This window comes from Chiloscyllium plagiosum, chromosome 1, assembly GCF_004010195.1.
Source record: "Chiloscyllium plagiosum isolate BGI_BamShark_2017 chromosome 1, ASM401019v2, whole genome shotgun sequence".
NCBI lineage: Eukaryota > Metazoa > Chordata > Chondrichthyes > Orectolobiformes > Hemiscylliidae > Chiloscyllium > Chiloscyllium plagiosum.
This window is the reverse complement of record NC_057710.1, coordinates 59,402,293-59,416,702: the sequence shown is the minus strand read 5'-3', so window position 1 is coordinate 59,416,702 and position 14,410 is coordinate 59,402,293.

Sequence of the window (14,410 nt, the reverse complement as noted above, 5' to 3'; positions counted from 1 at the left end):
ATCATCGATAATCACAGGTGAGGTGCCGGAAGACTGGAGGTTGGCTAACGTGGTGCCACTGTTTAAGAAGGGTGGTAAGGACAATTCAAGAAACTATAGACCAGTGAGCCTGACAGGGTGGGCAAGTTGTTGGAGGGAATCCTGAGGGACAGGATGTACATGTATTTGGAAAGGCAAGGATTGATTAGGGATAGTCAACATGTCTTTGTGTGTGGGAAATCATGTCTCACAAACTTGATTGAGTTTTTTGAAGCAGTAACAAAGAAGATTGATGAGGGCAGAGCAGTAGATGTGATCTGTATGGACTTCAGTAAGGCGTTTGACAATGTTTCCCATGGGAGACTGATTAGCAAGGTTAGATCTCATGGAACACAGGGAGAACTAGCCATTTGGATTCAGAATTGGCTCAATGGTAGAAGTCAGAGGGTAGTGGTGGAGGGTTGTTTTTCAGATTGGGTGCCTGTGACCAGTGGAGTGCCACAAGGATCAGTGCTGGTTTCTCTACTTTCAGTACTTAAGATATGCGAACTTAAGAGGTACAGTTAGTAAGTTTGCAGATGACACCAAAATTGGAGGTGTAGTGGACAGCGAAAAGGGTTACCTCAAATTACTCCAGGATCTTGACCAAATGGGCCAATGGGCTGAGAAGTGGCAGATGGAGTTTAATTCAGATAAATGTGAGGTGCTGCATTTTGGGAAAGCAAATCTTAGCAGGACTTATGCACTTATTGCTAAGGTCCTAAGGAGTGTTGCTGAACAAAGAGACCTTGGAGTGCAGTTCATAGTTCCTTGAAAGTGGAGTCGCAGGTAGATAGTTTAGGGAAGAAGGCGTTTGGTATGCTTTCTTTAATTGGTCAGAGTATTGAGTACAGGGGTTGGGAGGTCATGTTGCAGCTGTACAGGACATTGGTTAGGCCACTATTGGAATATTGCATGCAATTCTGGTCTCCTTCCTATCGGAAAGATGTTGTGAAACTTGGAAAGGTTCAGAAAAGATTTACAAGGATGTTGCCAGGGTTGGAGGATTTGAGCTATAGGGAGAGGCTGAATGGGCTGGGGCTGTTTTCCTTGGAGCGTTGGAGGCTGAGGGGTGACCTTATAGAGGTTTACAAAATAAATAGGCAAAGTATTTTCCCTGTGGTGGGGGAATCCAGAACTAGAGGGCAGAGGTTTAAGGTGAGAGGGGAAAGATACGAAAGAGACCTGAGAGGCAACTTTGTCACACAGATTGTGGTATGTATATGGAATGAGCTGCCAGGGGAGGTGGTGGAGGCTGGTACAATTGCAATATTTAAGAGGCAGTTGGATGGGTATATGAATAGGAGGGGTTTGGAGGGATATGGACTGGGTGCTGGCAGGTGGGACTAGATTGGGAAGGGATATCTGGTTGGCATGGACGGGTTGGACTGTAAGAAGTTTTGGTGAATTTCTGCAGTGCATCTTGTAGCTGGCACACACTGCTGACGCTGAGTATTGGTGGTGGAATGAGTGAATGCTGTGGAAGATATGCCAATCAAACAGACTGCTGTGTCCTGGGTGTTGCTTAAGCTACATTCATCCAGGCAAGTGGGAAGTATTCCATCGGATTTCTGCTTTGTACCTTGTAGATGGTGGACAGGCTATCTTGAAGTGAGTTAATTACTGCAGAATTCCTAGTCTCTGACTTGCTCTTGTAATCACTAAATTTACATGGCTAGTCTAGTTCAGTTTTTGTTCAATGATAGCCCTCAGGATGTTGATCATTGGGTTTTCACCGATGATAATGCCATTGAATGTCAAGGGGCAATGGTTAGGTCCTCTCTTATTCGAGGTGGTCATTGCTTGGTACTGGTGTAGGGTGAGTGTTGCTTGCCATTTCTTGGTCCAAACCTGGATAATGACTATGTCTTACAGCAGTTAGACATAGACTGCTTCAGTATTTGTTTCAAAACATTGCCTAGTAGCAGTGACTCATAAAAATTTTTGCTTTGTGATGTAGAAATAAATTTGTCTGGGCATTCTATGGATGAATAACATTTTTCAAAATCAACAGCGATCGTTCTCAGACCAGTTGAACCCAAAGAGGAACCTCCAGGCTCATGCTCTTATGTTGTTGCATTGTTTGCTCACACATTTAATTTTATTGCTCTTAAATAGCTATCTTTCTATGTGCAGTGGAAACAATCTTAAGTCACAACTTTACATTGAATAGGGGATGTGTTTAATTAGCTTTTACTGCCTTTAATCTTAGTACATTAGTTTCTTCTTTCTGTGAGATTCCTGCAGTGGACCACTGTGGATGTGGAAACTCTCACAGAACAGTTGTTTAGGGGTAGCCTTCAAAACTTCATTGTCAATGGTTGCACAAAACCATTTAAAGCTGCACAGTTTTAACCTGGAAGCCTAGACCTATGTACATAAGAGGTGAGTTTTCATGTTTGTCTTGTTCATTTCTGCAAAGCCATTGTCTTTTCATACAGAAATTAATGGAAGTTCAGAACATATTCATATAAAGAACAATAAAAATTCCAGAATTTCTTGTAGGACAAAAGGAATTCAATTTGTTCAGTCACTGTAAACTCGTAGATTTAATCATAACTAAATTTCACTTTTAACAATGTCGTAACAGCATTGCCAATTTTTAAATTGTAAATTAGATACATACCCGGCTTGTGCCAAGAAATTCTAAATTTGGCCAAAAGCAACAAGCTGCATTCCTTTCACAAGTCACAGCCTGTCTCTTCTAACCCAAGGTCAGTGTTGATGCAGCTGTTCCAATCACTGTTTTCTCGGCTTATCTTTTCTGTGACCAAGCTACATCTTCAAGTGACCATGAAGTAAAAGTTTACCAGTAGTGAGGGTTCATCAGCAGGTCTGCCTTGCTCAATTTTGTAACAGTATGGGCAAGCAGTGAAAACAATTCATGAAAAAAAGAAAACTATATTGAACAAATAGCATTTCTGTGAAAGTGCTGCATCATTCGGAGTAATAGAAAAAGAAGTTAAAAAGAGGTTAGCTCTTGCTAACGTTCTCCATATTCTTTTTCTGTCTATCCTGTCATTTTTTAAAAATTGAATTATGTGCTTTTCTTTTTGTCTTTCCAAAAACTGTGACAAAGTCAGGGAAGGCTAAAGAGTAGAGGCTATGACAATATCCATAGAGATCAGACTCTTGCATGTATGTAGCACTCAAAGCAGTTGACGTGCAATGATAATGACTTAAAAGGTCAGCAGATATTTGAAGCATGCAATTAAGGCATGCATTTTTCACACTGCAGAAATGCCCAAAATGGAATGAGATAAATGATCCTGATCATTTCAAGGTAAAGTCCTTCAGCTCACCTAGCCGAACTATCCATAGTTTTTCCTGATTTTTATTTTATTTTCTAAATATCATTTGTTGATGAAAACAAGTCTAACCCCTTCCTGATATCCATGAATTACTAGTTAGGAGGAAGGCATTTTCTCTGTTTTGATACCTGGATTAATTAGCAAGCCAGAAAGCCTGAAGTTGGTTCATAATCAGTCCTGAGCTAAATGATTTCAGCCAGGGTGTTAATGGAGATTTAGCATACACGGGTTCAGAAAAGGAAATTAGCCTCTGTTTCTACTGCTGGTTATTGTTATGACCAGTGTTATAATTACTTAGAAGTCATGAAAAAGGAAAAGCTCATCATTAATGGCCCCATTCTGAACTGCCTTTTATTGTCCATAACGCAATATGGATAATGTATTAGAGAATGACTACAAATCTGCAACCATTTTAAATTAAAGCATTTTGGAGAGATTTGAAGAAAATTGTAACATTTAAAAAAAGCTATGTTAGAACCACCCCAACAACAACACAATAGCAACAGGAATAAAATAGTTCTCACCAAATAAATGATTTGAAGTAACATCTTTTTAAAAAGATACCCTTTGGACAACTTGTTCATGAACTTCAAATTTATTTCATATAGTTGCAATAATTATGTTCTATTTATTTATCATCAAATGAAAGTAACCCATTAAAACACATATCTTAAGCTTACTGTCTGCAAAAAACAAAACAAAAACCAATGATAGTTATGAGAAAATATAGTTTTTTAAAAATTCATTCATGGGACAAGAGCATTGTTAGCCATGCCAAAGAATAGTCAACAGTTAACCACGTTGCTGTGGGTCTGGAATCACATATTGTTCGAAGCAGGTAAAGATAGCAGTGTTCTTCCCTAAAGGACATTAGTGAACCTGTTGGGTTTGTCCTTGTCAATCAAAAATGGATTCTTGGTCATCATGAGACTCTTAATTCCAGAATTTTTTTTCTTTCTTGTGACAGGATTTGAGCCCACATCCACAGAACATTATCCGAGTTGCTGGATTAACAGTCCAGCAATAATACCACTAGGCCATAGTCTCCCCTTTGCTGGGGCAATTTCAATCAATACTGTCTGCTCAGATTTAGATGATAATTATAAATCACTTCAGCTTTGCACTTGAAGTTTATCAACTAGTTGGACCTCTTGATTAGATTACTGTCCTCTCCCAGGCATTAATTATTTAAAAGATGGAATGCTCATCATATACCTAGTACCTGACACTATTTCATCTTTTATTAATTAATTTACTCAGTTGCCAAGTTCTGTTCCAAATATTTTTTAAAATAAAAGAAACACAATAGCATTGCCTACTAAAATGCAACCTCCCAAAACCCTCACACACAATAGAATTACTTTTCTGATAGAAAGAAAACCATATAAGACCATCACACAAGTTATTTGCCTCAACTCCCATTCCTGCTCATATCATTTACAATCTATTTTATCATGTACGCCTACTGCTACCTCACACTTAAAGCTCTCCTTAAATATTTATGACTCTGAATGGTAACCGAAACTGTAGAAGGTTCTTGCATTCCAGTGATATTCTTGCCTGCTATCTCCCACCAGCAAAAAGTCCTGCAATTATAGAAGTCTATCTGTAAAACTTGTCCACCATCTGCAAGGCACAAGTCAGATTATGATGGAAAACACTCAACTTCTTTGTTGAGTGTAACTCCAACAGCATCTAAGAAGCTCAACACCATCCATAGCACACTAAAATGTCACCCTGTTCACGCTCTCACTGCCACCCTACATCCTACCCACCTGTCACCCTTAGATTCCCACCACTCTAAAATCACACTTACCTTATGTATTTTGCAGTTGTTGTCTTTGTGGCTGTCAGGACCTTCACATTTCAGAATACTGCAAGTGACTGCTGTAAAAAGGGGGCTTGGTTGCTTTTGTCTGGCAGTTCTGTAAAATTAAAACACCGTCAGAATTGAAACATTTCTGAAGGAGCCCTGGTCAGTATCTCACCTCAGTGGAGTTCCCCACTTTCATATTAAAGAAGGGGCAGTGTGAAAATAGGCATGAGATTGAACTCTTTAGAAAATCAAGTCCGTATTGATTCAGAGGTCAAAATGCAACAAAGAAGTGCAAATGCTGGATTTCAGAAATAAAAACAGAATTTGCTGGAGAAACTCAGCAGGTCTGCCAGAATCTGTGGAGAGAAAACAAAGTTAATGTTTCAAATCTGGTATGCCTTCTTCAGAACTGCTGAGTTAGAATCCATTATTAAGGAAGTAATAACCAGATATTTGGAAAGTCAAAACAAAATCCATTAGAGTCAACATGGTTTAATGAAGGGTAAATCATATTTGACTCATTTGCTTTGAGTCCTTCAAAGATGTAACAAACAAAGTGATAATGGGAATCTTGTAGATGTAGTATATTTGGGTTTCAAGGATGCAATTGATATGGTGCTACTCAAAAGGTTAATACACAAGGTAGGAGCTAGGGGTAATTTATTAGATTGCATAGAGGGTTGGCTAACCAATAGAAAGCAGATAGTCAGGATAAATGGGTCTTTTCTGGTTAGCAAGACGTAACAAGCGGGATGCCACAGGGTTTGGTCCTCAGGTGACAACTATTTACAGTCGATATTAATGATTTAGATGCAAGGGTTGAAAGTAGTATAGGCAAATTTGCATATGACATTAACATAACTGGGAAAAGAAATTGTAATAAAAAGAATAAGTAATTTGCAAATGGATATGGATAGGTTAGGCGAATGGGCCAAAATTTGGCAGATGGAGTTTAGTGCAGATAAACATAAGGTCATCTATTTTCATCAGGAGAATAGAAAGGTAGGTTTTTATTGAAATGGACAGAACTTGGAATGAAAGAGTGCTTTGTTGCAGAGAGATCTGGGTGACCTCAAGAATGAGTTGCAGGAAACTAGTGTGCAGGTACAGCTGGTAATCAGGAGGACAAATAGAATTTTGGCATTTACTGCGAAAGAAATCGACTATAAAAGTAGGGAAGTGTTGTTGCAACTATACAAGGTATTAGCGAGACTGCTCCTGGAGTATTGTGTATAGTTTTGGTCCCCTTACTTGAGGAGGGAAGTGTTAACATTGCAAACAGTTCAGAGGAGATTCCCCAGAATGATTCCAGAGGTGAGTTATTTGTCTTATGAAGATAAATAGAGCAGTTTAGGCATAAACCTTCTGGAGTAGAGAAGAATGAAATGAGATCTAAAAAATTATATGTAAGATGCTATAGGGATTGACAAAGCAGATGTAGAGTGCATGTTTCTTTTGTGGGACAATCTATAATAGAGATCATAAATTTTAGGACAAGGGGAAGCAGATTAAAATAAAGAAAATAAATTATTTCTCTCAAAGGGTTGTGCATATATGGAATTCACTACCCCAGAGTGCAGTGGATGCCAGGACTTTGAATAAATTTAAGGAGCAGGTAAATAGATTTTTAATTTATGGATTGAAAACTTGTAGGGAACAGCCAGGGAAGTGGCTGAGATGAGATTATCCATGACTGTAATTAGTGGCAGAGCAAGCTTGAAAGGCTGAATTAGGAGAAAGTGAGGTCTGCAGATGCTGGAGATCAGAGTTGAGAGTGTGTTGCTAGAAAAGCACAGCAGATCAGGCAGCATCTGAGGAGCAGGAGAATCGATGTTTTGGGCCAGAGCCCTTCATCAGGAATGAGGAATTGCCTATTCCTGCTCTTAGTTCTAATGTTAATTAGCCTGTACAAACCACTTTGACATAGTAGAACTTATTCCAATGGCTTGTAGCACAATGTGTTCGGAGTTTGTAAGGGCAGCAGGATTTTTTAAAACTTGTCCCCTACCCCTACACTCCCTTATCATCAAAGAAAAACAGCTATGCATGTAAGAGCATGTTGTCAAATACCTTTAGTTCAAGATAACATAGACTGCGACTGTCATAGTTTTAAAGGTTTAGTTGGAGAGGAATTTGTTAAGTGCATACAAAACAATTTTCTGATTCAGTGTGTGGATGTACCGACTAGAGAAGGTACAAAACTTGACCTACTCTTGGGTAATAAGGCAGGGCAGGTGACTGAGGTGTCAGTGGGGGAGCACTTTGGGGCCAGCGACCATAATTCTATTAGATTTAAAATAATGATGGAAAGGGATAGACCAGATCTAAAAGTTGAAGTTCTAAATTGGAGAAAGGCCAATTTTGATGGTATTAGGGAAGAACTTTCAAAAGCTGATTGGGGGCAGATGTTCGCAGGTAAAGGGACGGCTGGAAAATGGGAAGCCTTCAGAAATGAGACAACAAGAATCCAGAGAAAGTATATTCCTGTCAGGGTGAAAGGAAAGGCTGGTAGGCATAGGAAATGCTGGGTGACTAAAGAAATTGAAGGTTTGGTTAAGAAAAACAAGGAAGCATATGTACGGTTATAGACAGGATAGATCGATGGTCACATCTTGCAAAATGTCCATTTTACAGAGGAGGAAGTGCTGGATGTCTTGAAACGGGTAAAGGTGGATAAATCCCCAGGACCTGATCAGGTGTACCAAGAATGCTGTGGGAAGCTAGAGAAGTGATTGCTGGACCTCTTGCTGAGATATTTGTATCATCGATAGTCACAGGAGAGGTGCCGGAAGACTGGAGGTTGGCTAATGTGGTGCCACTGTTTAAGAAGGGTGTGTAAGGGCAAGCCAGGAACAATAGACCATGAGCCTGACCTCGGTGGTGGGCAAGTTGTTGGAGGGAATCCTGAGGGACAGGATGTACATATATTTGGAAAGGCAAGGACTGATTAGGGATAGTCAACATGGCTTGTGTGTGGGAAATCATGTCTCACAAACTTGATTGAGTTTTTTGAAGAAGTAACAAAGAGGATTGATGAGGGCAGAGCGATATGTGTGATCTATATGGACTTCAGTAAGGCATTTGACAAGGTTCCCCATGGGAGACTGATTAACAAGGTTAGATCTCACAGAATACAGGGAGAACTAGCCATTTGGATACAGAACTGGCTCAAAGATGGAGGGTTGTTTTTCAGACTGGAGGCCTGTGACCGGTGGAGTGCCACAAGGATCAGTGCTGAGTCCTCTACTTTTTGTCATTTACATAAATAATTTGGAGGTACAATTAGTAAGTTTTCAGATGACACCAAAATTGGAGGTGTGGTGGACAGCGAAGAGGGCTACCTCAGATTTCAACAGGATCTTGACCAAATGGGCCAATGGGCTGAGAAGTGGTAGATGGAGTTTAATTCAGATAAACGCGAGGTGCTGCACTTTGGGAAAGCAAATCTTAGCAGGACTTATACACTTAATGGTAAGGTCCTAGGGAGTGTTGCTGAACAAAGAGACCCTGGAGTGCAGGTTCATAGCTCCTTGAAAGTGGAGTCGCAGGTAGATAGTTGTCAGGGTTGGAGGATTTGAGATATAGGGAGAGGCTAAACAGGCTGGGGCTGTTTTCCCTGGTGCGTCGGAGGCTGAGGGGTGACCTTATAGAGGTTTACAAAATCATGAGGGGCATGGATAGGGTAAATAGGCAAAGTCTTTTCCCTGGGTTTGGGGAGTCCAGAACTAGAGGGCATATGTTTAGGGTGAGAGGGGAAAGATATAAAAGAGACCTCAGGGTCAGCTTTCTTACACAGAGGGTGGTACGGGTATGGAATGAGCTGCCAGAGGAAGTGGTGGAGGCCGGTACAATTGCAACATTTCAGAGGCATTTGGATGGGTATATGAATAGGAAGGGTTTGGAGGGATATGGGCCGGGTGCTGGCAGGTGGGACTAGATTGGGTTGGGATATCTGGTTAGCGTGGACGAGTTGGACTGAAGGGTCTGTTTCCGTGCTGTACATCTCTATGAGAAGAAATCAACACAGTGTCTTGTGCAGCCTCCGAAACCTTTAACTGTCTTTGTGAATTGTTGCCCGCAGGTTGCCTGTGATCTCTTCTACTCCATAGAGATGACTGTAATCAATTTGTAATGACCAGTGTTACTTAGAGTACATATCCTGAAACAGTAAAAACGATTTCCTCAGGTTGAATGGCAACCAGTTTTCATTTCAATTGCACATTTGTGATTCAGATGAGTTTGGAAAGTAAAAGAAGTTGTGCTTCGCAGAGTAAGTTACAGGCTCAGCCTCATAATCTAGGGAACCTCCCCAAACCCTATCTTCCTTTCTTACTTGTTCTACCCATCATCCCCAAAAGTTCTGAGCTTGGCAACTCCCTGACTAATTTGCAATGACAGCCCTGATTGATGATTGACCAGAATGATATCTGCGCAGTGCTCCAACTGAATTACTGCCATGCTCCAGACACATTGCACTGACCTCAGGATTGACCTTGGCCCAATCCCTAGACTGTACTGATGTGGAACCATTGTTCTCCTTGACTTCATTGATGACTGGTCCTCTTAAACTTTTGAAGCATGACAATTTGGTTGAAACACATGTAATGTAGGTACAACATAAGCACTGGCACATGCTTTAGATGTGAAATTGATGTAACACGGTGCTGTCAAGATAAAAATACTTTGAGGCTATAATGAGGTGACAACACGCTAAAAGGCAAGGTGAGGGAGAGATGCTGTGAGCATCCAGGTAACTGCAAACTGAGTGACCACTAAGAAAGCAAGCAAAGAGCCATGAGCTGCACCTTGTTGCCCCTGTGATGCTTGCCCCTGTGTACAAAGTGGCCTTGTAGTACCATTGCAATGATTGATGTTGATGCTCTGTTGAAGCAGACTGTGTTATGTGAGTCAAAGATGTGTCATGATGATGTGATAAAGCCACATTTGCCAATGCTAAACCCCATGGATGAAAATTGTCATCAGTCACTGTCCATGGAGTGTGCCCTGGGATATTGAGGACTGCTGTCCAAGGTGCTACCTGAAGGAGCAAGCAATAGGCCAGAGCTGCCATCTACTTGCTGACATTTCCTAGAGAATTGTGACATCTAGTTTCTCCCTGCCATGTAGGCAAATAGAAAATTGCATATAAATGAACTGAGAAATGGTAATAATGTATGCAAATAGGCCTCTCATCGAATCACAAGTAAAATTCTCATCTTGATGTTACAATATCAGGTGGAAAATCAGAGCTTTCTTCCTCAACATTGAGAATCTCAATTTTCTTGTCTCACTGTATTTTATCAAGCAACTCTTCATTGTCACTGTACATAACAGGTACACAGCTGCCTGCTGGTTGACCAATGATAGCAAGTTCATCAGTTTCAATGATGTAACAGATTTTGTACATTAATCTGAAGATACCACATTCACATTGAAGAAGAGTGATGTCAATGCATGGGATGTCAAACCTTCTGCAAGCAGTTAGCTTACCATGTGTGGGCTGCAATACACAATATCCTCCAACCTCATTTATTGCATCCTGTGCTCTCTCTACTTCGGAGAGACCAAGCACAAACTAACAGAACGGGTTCCGGGAGCATCTCTGGTCCATGCACAGCAACCAACTCCATCTTCCTGTGGCCAGCCACTTCAACTGCCCCTCCCATTCCTCTGAGGACATATCCATTCTGGGCCTCCTTTACTGACTACACAAAGCCACCCACACACTGGAACACCTCATCTTTCACCTCAGGAGCTTGTAACCACACAGCCTCAACATTGAATTCAGTTTTGAAATGTCCTCTCCCCCCACCCCATCCCAGATCCAACCCTCCAACTCAGATCCACCCTCTTGACCTGACCTACCTGACCATCTTCCTTCCCACCGATCCACTCCACACCTCCCACCAACCTATTACCATCACACCTCCTACCTTCGCCCACCTATCGCCATCCCACTTACCTACCCCTGAGCCCTATCACCCCATTTAACTCTCAGCCCCCTTACTGCTCCTCAGTCCCGAAGAAGGGTTAAGCCTTAAACGTTATGGCTTCAGCTTTTAAGAATCCGTCCATGTGGTGCCTTGGGTTTACCATAAGTACCATCTGATTGGAGCCTGCAAACCTCAGTGCTGTGGTTCCCTCCTGGATTCAGTTGACATATTTGCATGTGTCGTAGACAGAACTTTGGAAGCTTCTTTGACATTGTTCGTTTGTTGACTTTGCTTCACATGCTGCTATGGACCATTATGCTGCACTTTGGGTTTCTTGAGGCAATTGGATTTTCAATACATTTTAGTTTTCAATGTCTTCTTGAGGAACATAGCTTGCATATAAAATGAAATTCTTATTTGACAAGAGCAACATTACATAAGGTTTAGATATTCCGCTGAACCTCTTCACAACCACAAAAATTGTTCCAGAATCAGGCACGTGCAGGTGCTGCTGGCCTGTTTTGAAATTGTGTCCTTCTTCTGGTAGAGCTTCAATGGTATATTTTTTGGATTTGTTCTGATGGATTTGTTGGTGCAGAAGCAATGACCATATTCATGAACCTTTCAGCAAAATCTGTGTTCACATCTGACTGCGTTTGGCCAGCATTTATTGTCCACTCCCATTAGAGGGCAGTTAAGAGTTAGCCACATTGTTTGATTTGATTTGATTTGATTTGATTTATTGTCATGTGTATCTAAGTACAGTGAAATGTTTGTTTGAGAACAGTACAGGCAGATCATAGTAAGCAAGGACGTGCAGATCATAGGATGGAAAATACTTGTACAGAGTGAGGCATACAGGTTACAACATATAGGACATGTGCAAGGCAAAATTAACATTTTCAAGATCAACATTATTGAAAGTTATAGAGTCCATTCATCCATCTAATAATGGCAGGTAAGAAGCTGTTCTTGAACCTGCTGGTACATTTATTCAAGCTGCTGTATCTTCTGCCTGACAGAAGAGGTTGTGGGAAAGCATTACTGAGATGGGAGGGGATTTTGATGATGTTGGCAGCCTTTCCACAGCAATGAGAGATGGAAATGGAGTCCATGGATGGAAGGTTGGCTTCCATCTGGGCTGTTCTATAGTTTCTTATGGTCCTGGGCAGAGCAGTTGCCGTACCAGGCCATTATGCACCAGACAGTATGCTTTCCACGATGTATCTGTAAAGGTTGGAGAGGGTCCTTATGGACATGCTAAATTTCCTGAGTTGCCTGAGGAAGAAGATGTGTTGTTGTGCCTTTTTGACCGTCATATCCACATTTGAAGTCCAGGGCAGGTTGTTAGATATCGTCATTCTAAGAAACATGACATTCTCAACCCTCTCAACCTCCACTCCACTGACGTAGATGGGGAAGTTTTCTCTTCCTTTCTTTCTGAAGTCAATGATCAGTTTTGCCAACATTGAGAGAGAGATTGTTATCATTGCCCCATGTCACCAAGGTCTCTAACTCACTTCTGTGTTCTGACTCATCGTTGTTTGATATCTGTCTTACCATGGTGGTGTCGTCAGCAAACGTGTAGATGCCATTTGTTCGGAATTTGGCTACACAGTCCTAGGTGCACAGGGAGTAGAGGGTTGAGAACACATCCTTGGGGAAATGGGGAAGGTGCGCCGGAATGCACGTGAGGCTGAAAGAGTGTGGGTTTGAAGTTCCCCCTCCCAGCATATTCTGAGCAAATGTCCAGGCTATCAAAAACAAAATGGATGAACTCCGATCTAGACTTAACTTCCAGAGGGAATTGAGAGACTGCTGTGTGCTTTGTTTCACAGAGACATGGCTCACGCCTACTATACCTGACTATGCCTTGCAAGCTGAGGGGTTCCCCACACATCTCATGGACCGCACAGCGCCCTTGGGTAAGGCAAAGGGCGGAGGGGTATGCTTCCTAATCAACACATCCTGATGCTCAGACGAGGCAACCCTGGTGAGCCACTACTCCCTGGATATAGAATACTTTACAGTAAAATTGCATCCCTACTATCTGCTGTGTAAGTTCAGCTCCACCATCCCAACAGCAGTCCATATACACCCCAAGTGGATGTGAAGAATGCCCTAGATGAAATTTACACCATCACAAACACTCTGGAGACAAAATTGTGGACCATGACCAGCCTTTCCATTGCTTTGGGTCTGGAGTCATATATAGGACAGTCTAGGTGAGGATGACAGTTTCCTTCCATCAATGACATTAGTGAACCAGATGAATTTTTACAACAAACATTTCAGGACCATCATTAAACTCTTAATTCCAAGTTTTATACTGAATTCAAATTCCATCATCTGCCATGGTGGGATTCCAATCCAGTTCAATAATTGGGTCTCTGGGTTAATAGTCTAGCAATAATAGCAGGAGACCATTTGCTTCCCTGGAGGTTGGATTTGGTCAATCATTTCACCTGACTGTTGTCAATATGACAAGAATTCAATCCTGCGTATCCTCAAATGGATTCAAAATTTATGTTGATCTTCTAAAATTTTGTCAGGATCTTTGGAGTCGTAAGCACAAATGTCAGAGGATTTTATTTTTCTTAACATTTCAGTGCCCAAAGTGAGGATATGTTTGAAAGCCTGTCATTCTTCGTCAGTTATCTACTGATCCATGAAGTAACATTGGCAAATAGTATTGATGAATGACTAGGATTCTACTCCCCTTTTTACAACTAAATCCTCAACTTCCTGACCCGCAGACAACAGTAAGTGACAAAGGATAAGTGACAATACCTCCTCCATGATAATCCTCAACTCCGTTTCCCACTCAGGCTGCGTACTCGGTCAGCCCTTTACTATACTCTTTAAACACCCATGGCACATGGTGAGGACAGTGCAGGAGAGAGAAAGAGAGAGAGAAAACCTGCACAGTTACCGCCTTTGCTGTTTGAATTCGTGTATCGCTGGACATCAGAGTGCATCTGGGAAAATTAACAAACAGTGAAATTCACAACTAATCTTGGAGGAGAACTGTTGGGCGAAGTTCACAGCACAGAATCAGATAAGTTAATTGTTGTTTTAAGTCTGTCCAAGAGAAAGGCTGCAGTCGTGGGTACAGTGGATTCTTTCTTGATTACATGTTTTGGAGATAAGTCTCTTGATTAAACTTGAAATATAAGCCATAGCTATTAATTTAACCTGGGGCAGTGTTTGTAGAGGAATAAGACGGTGTTATTTTCTGGGTCTGTAGATTGTGAAGGAGCAAAAATGGCCTTTGCAGTGATATGTACTTCTTGTCAGATGTGGGAGTTTAAAGAGAGTTTAAGGGTTACTGC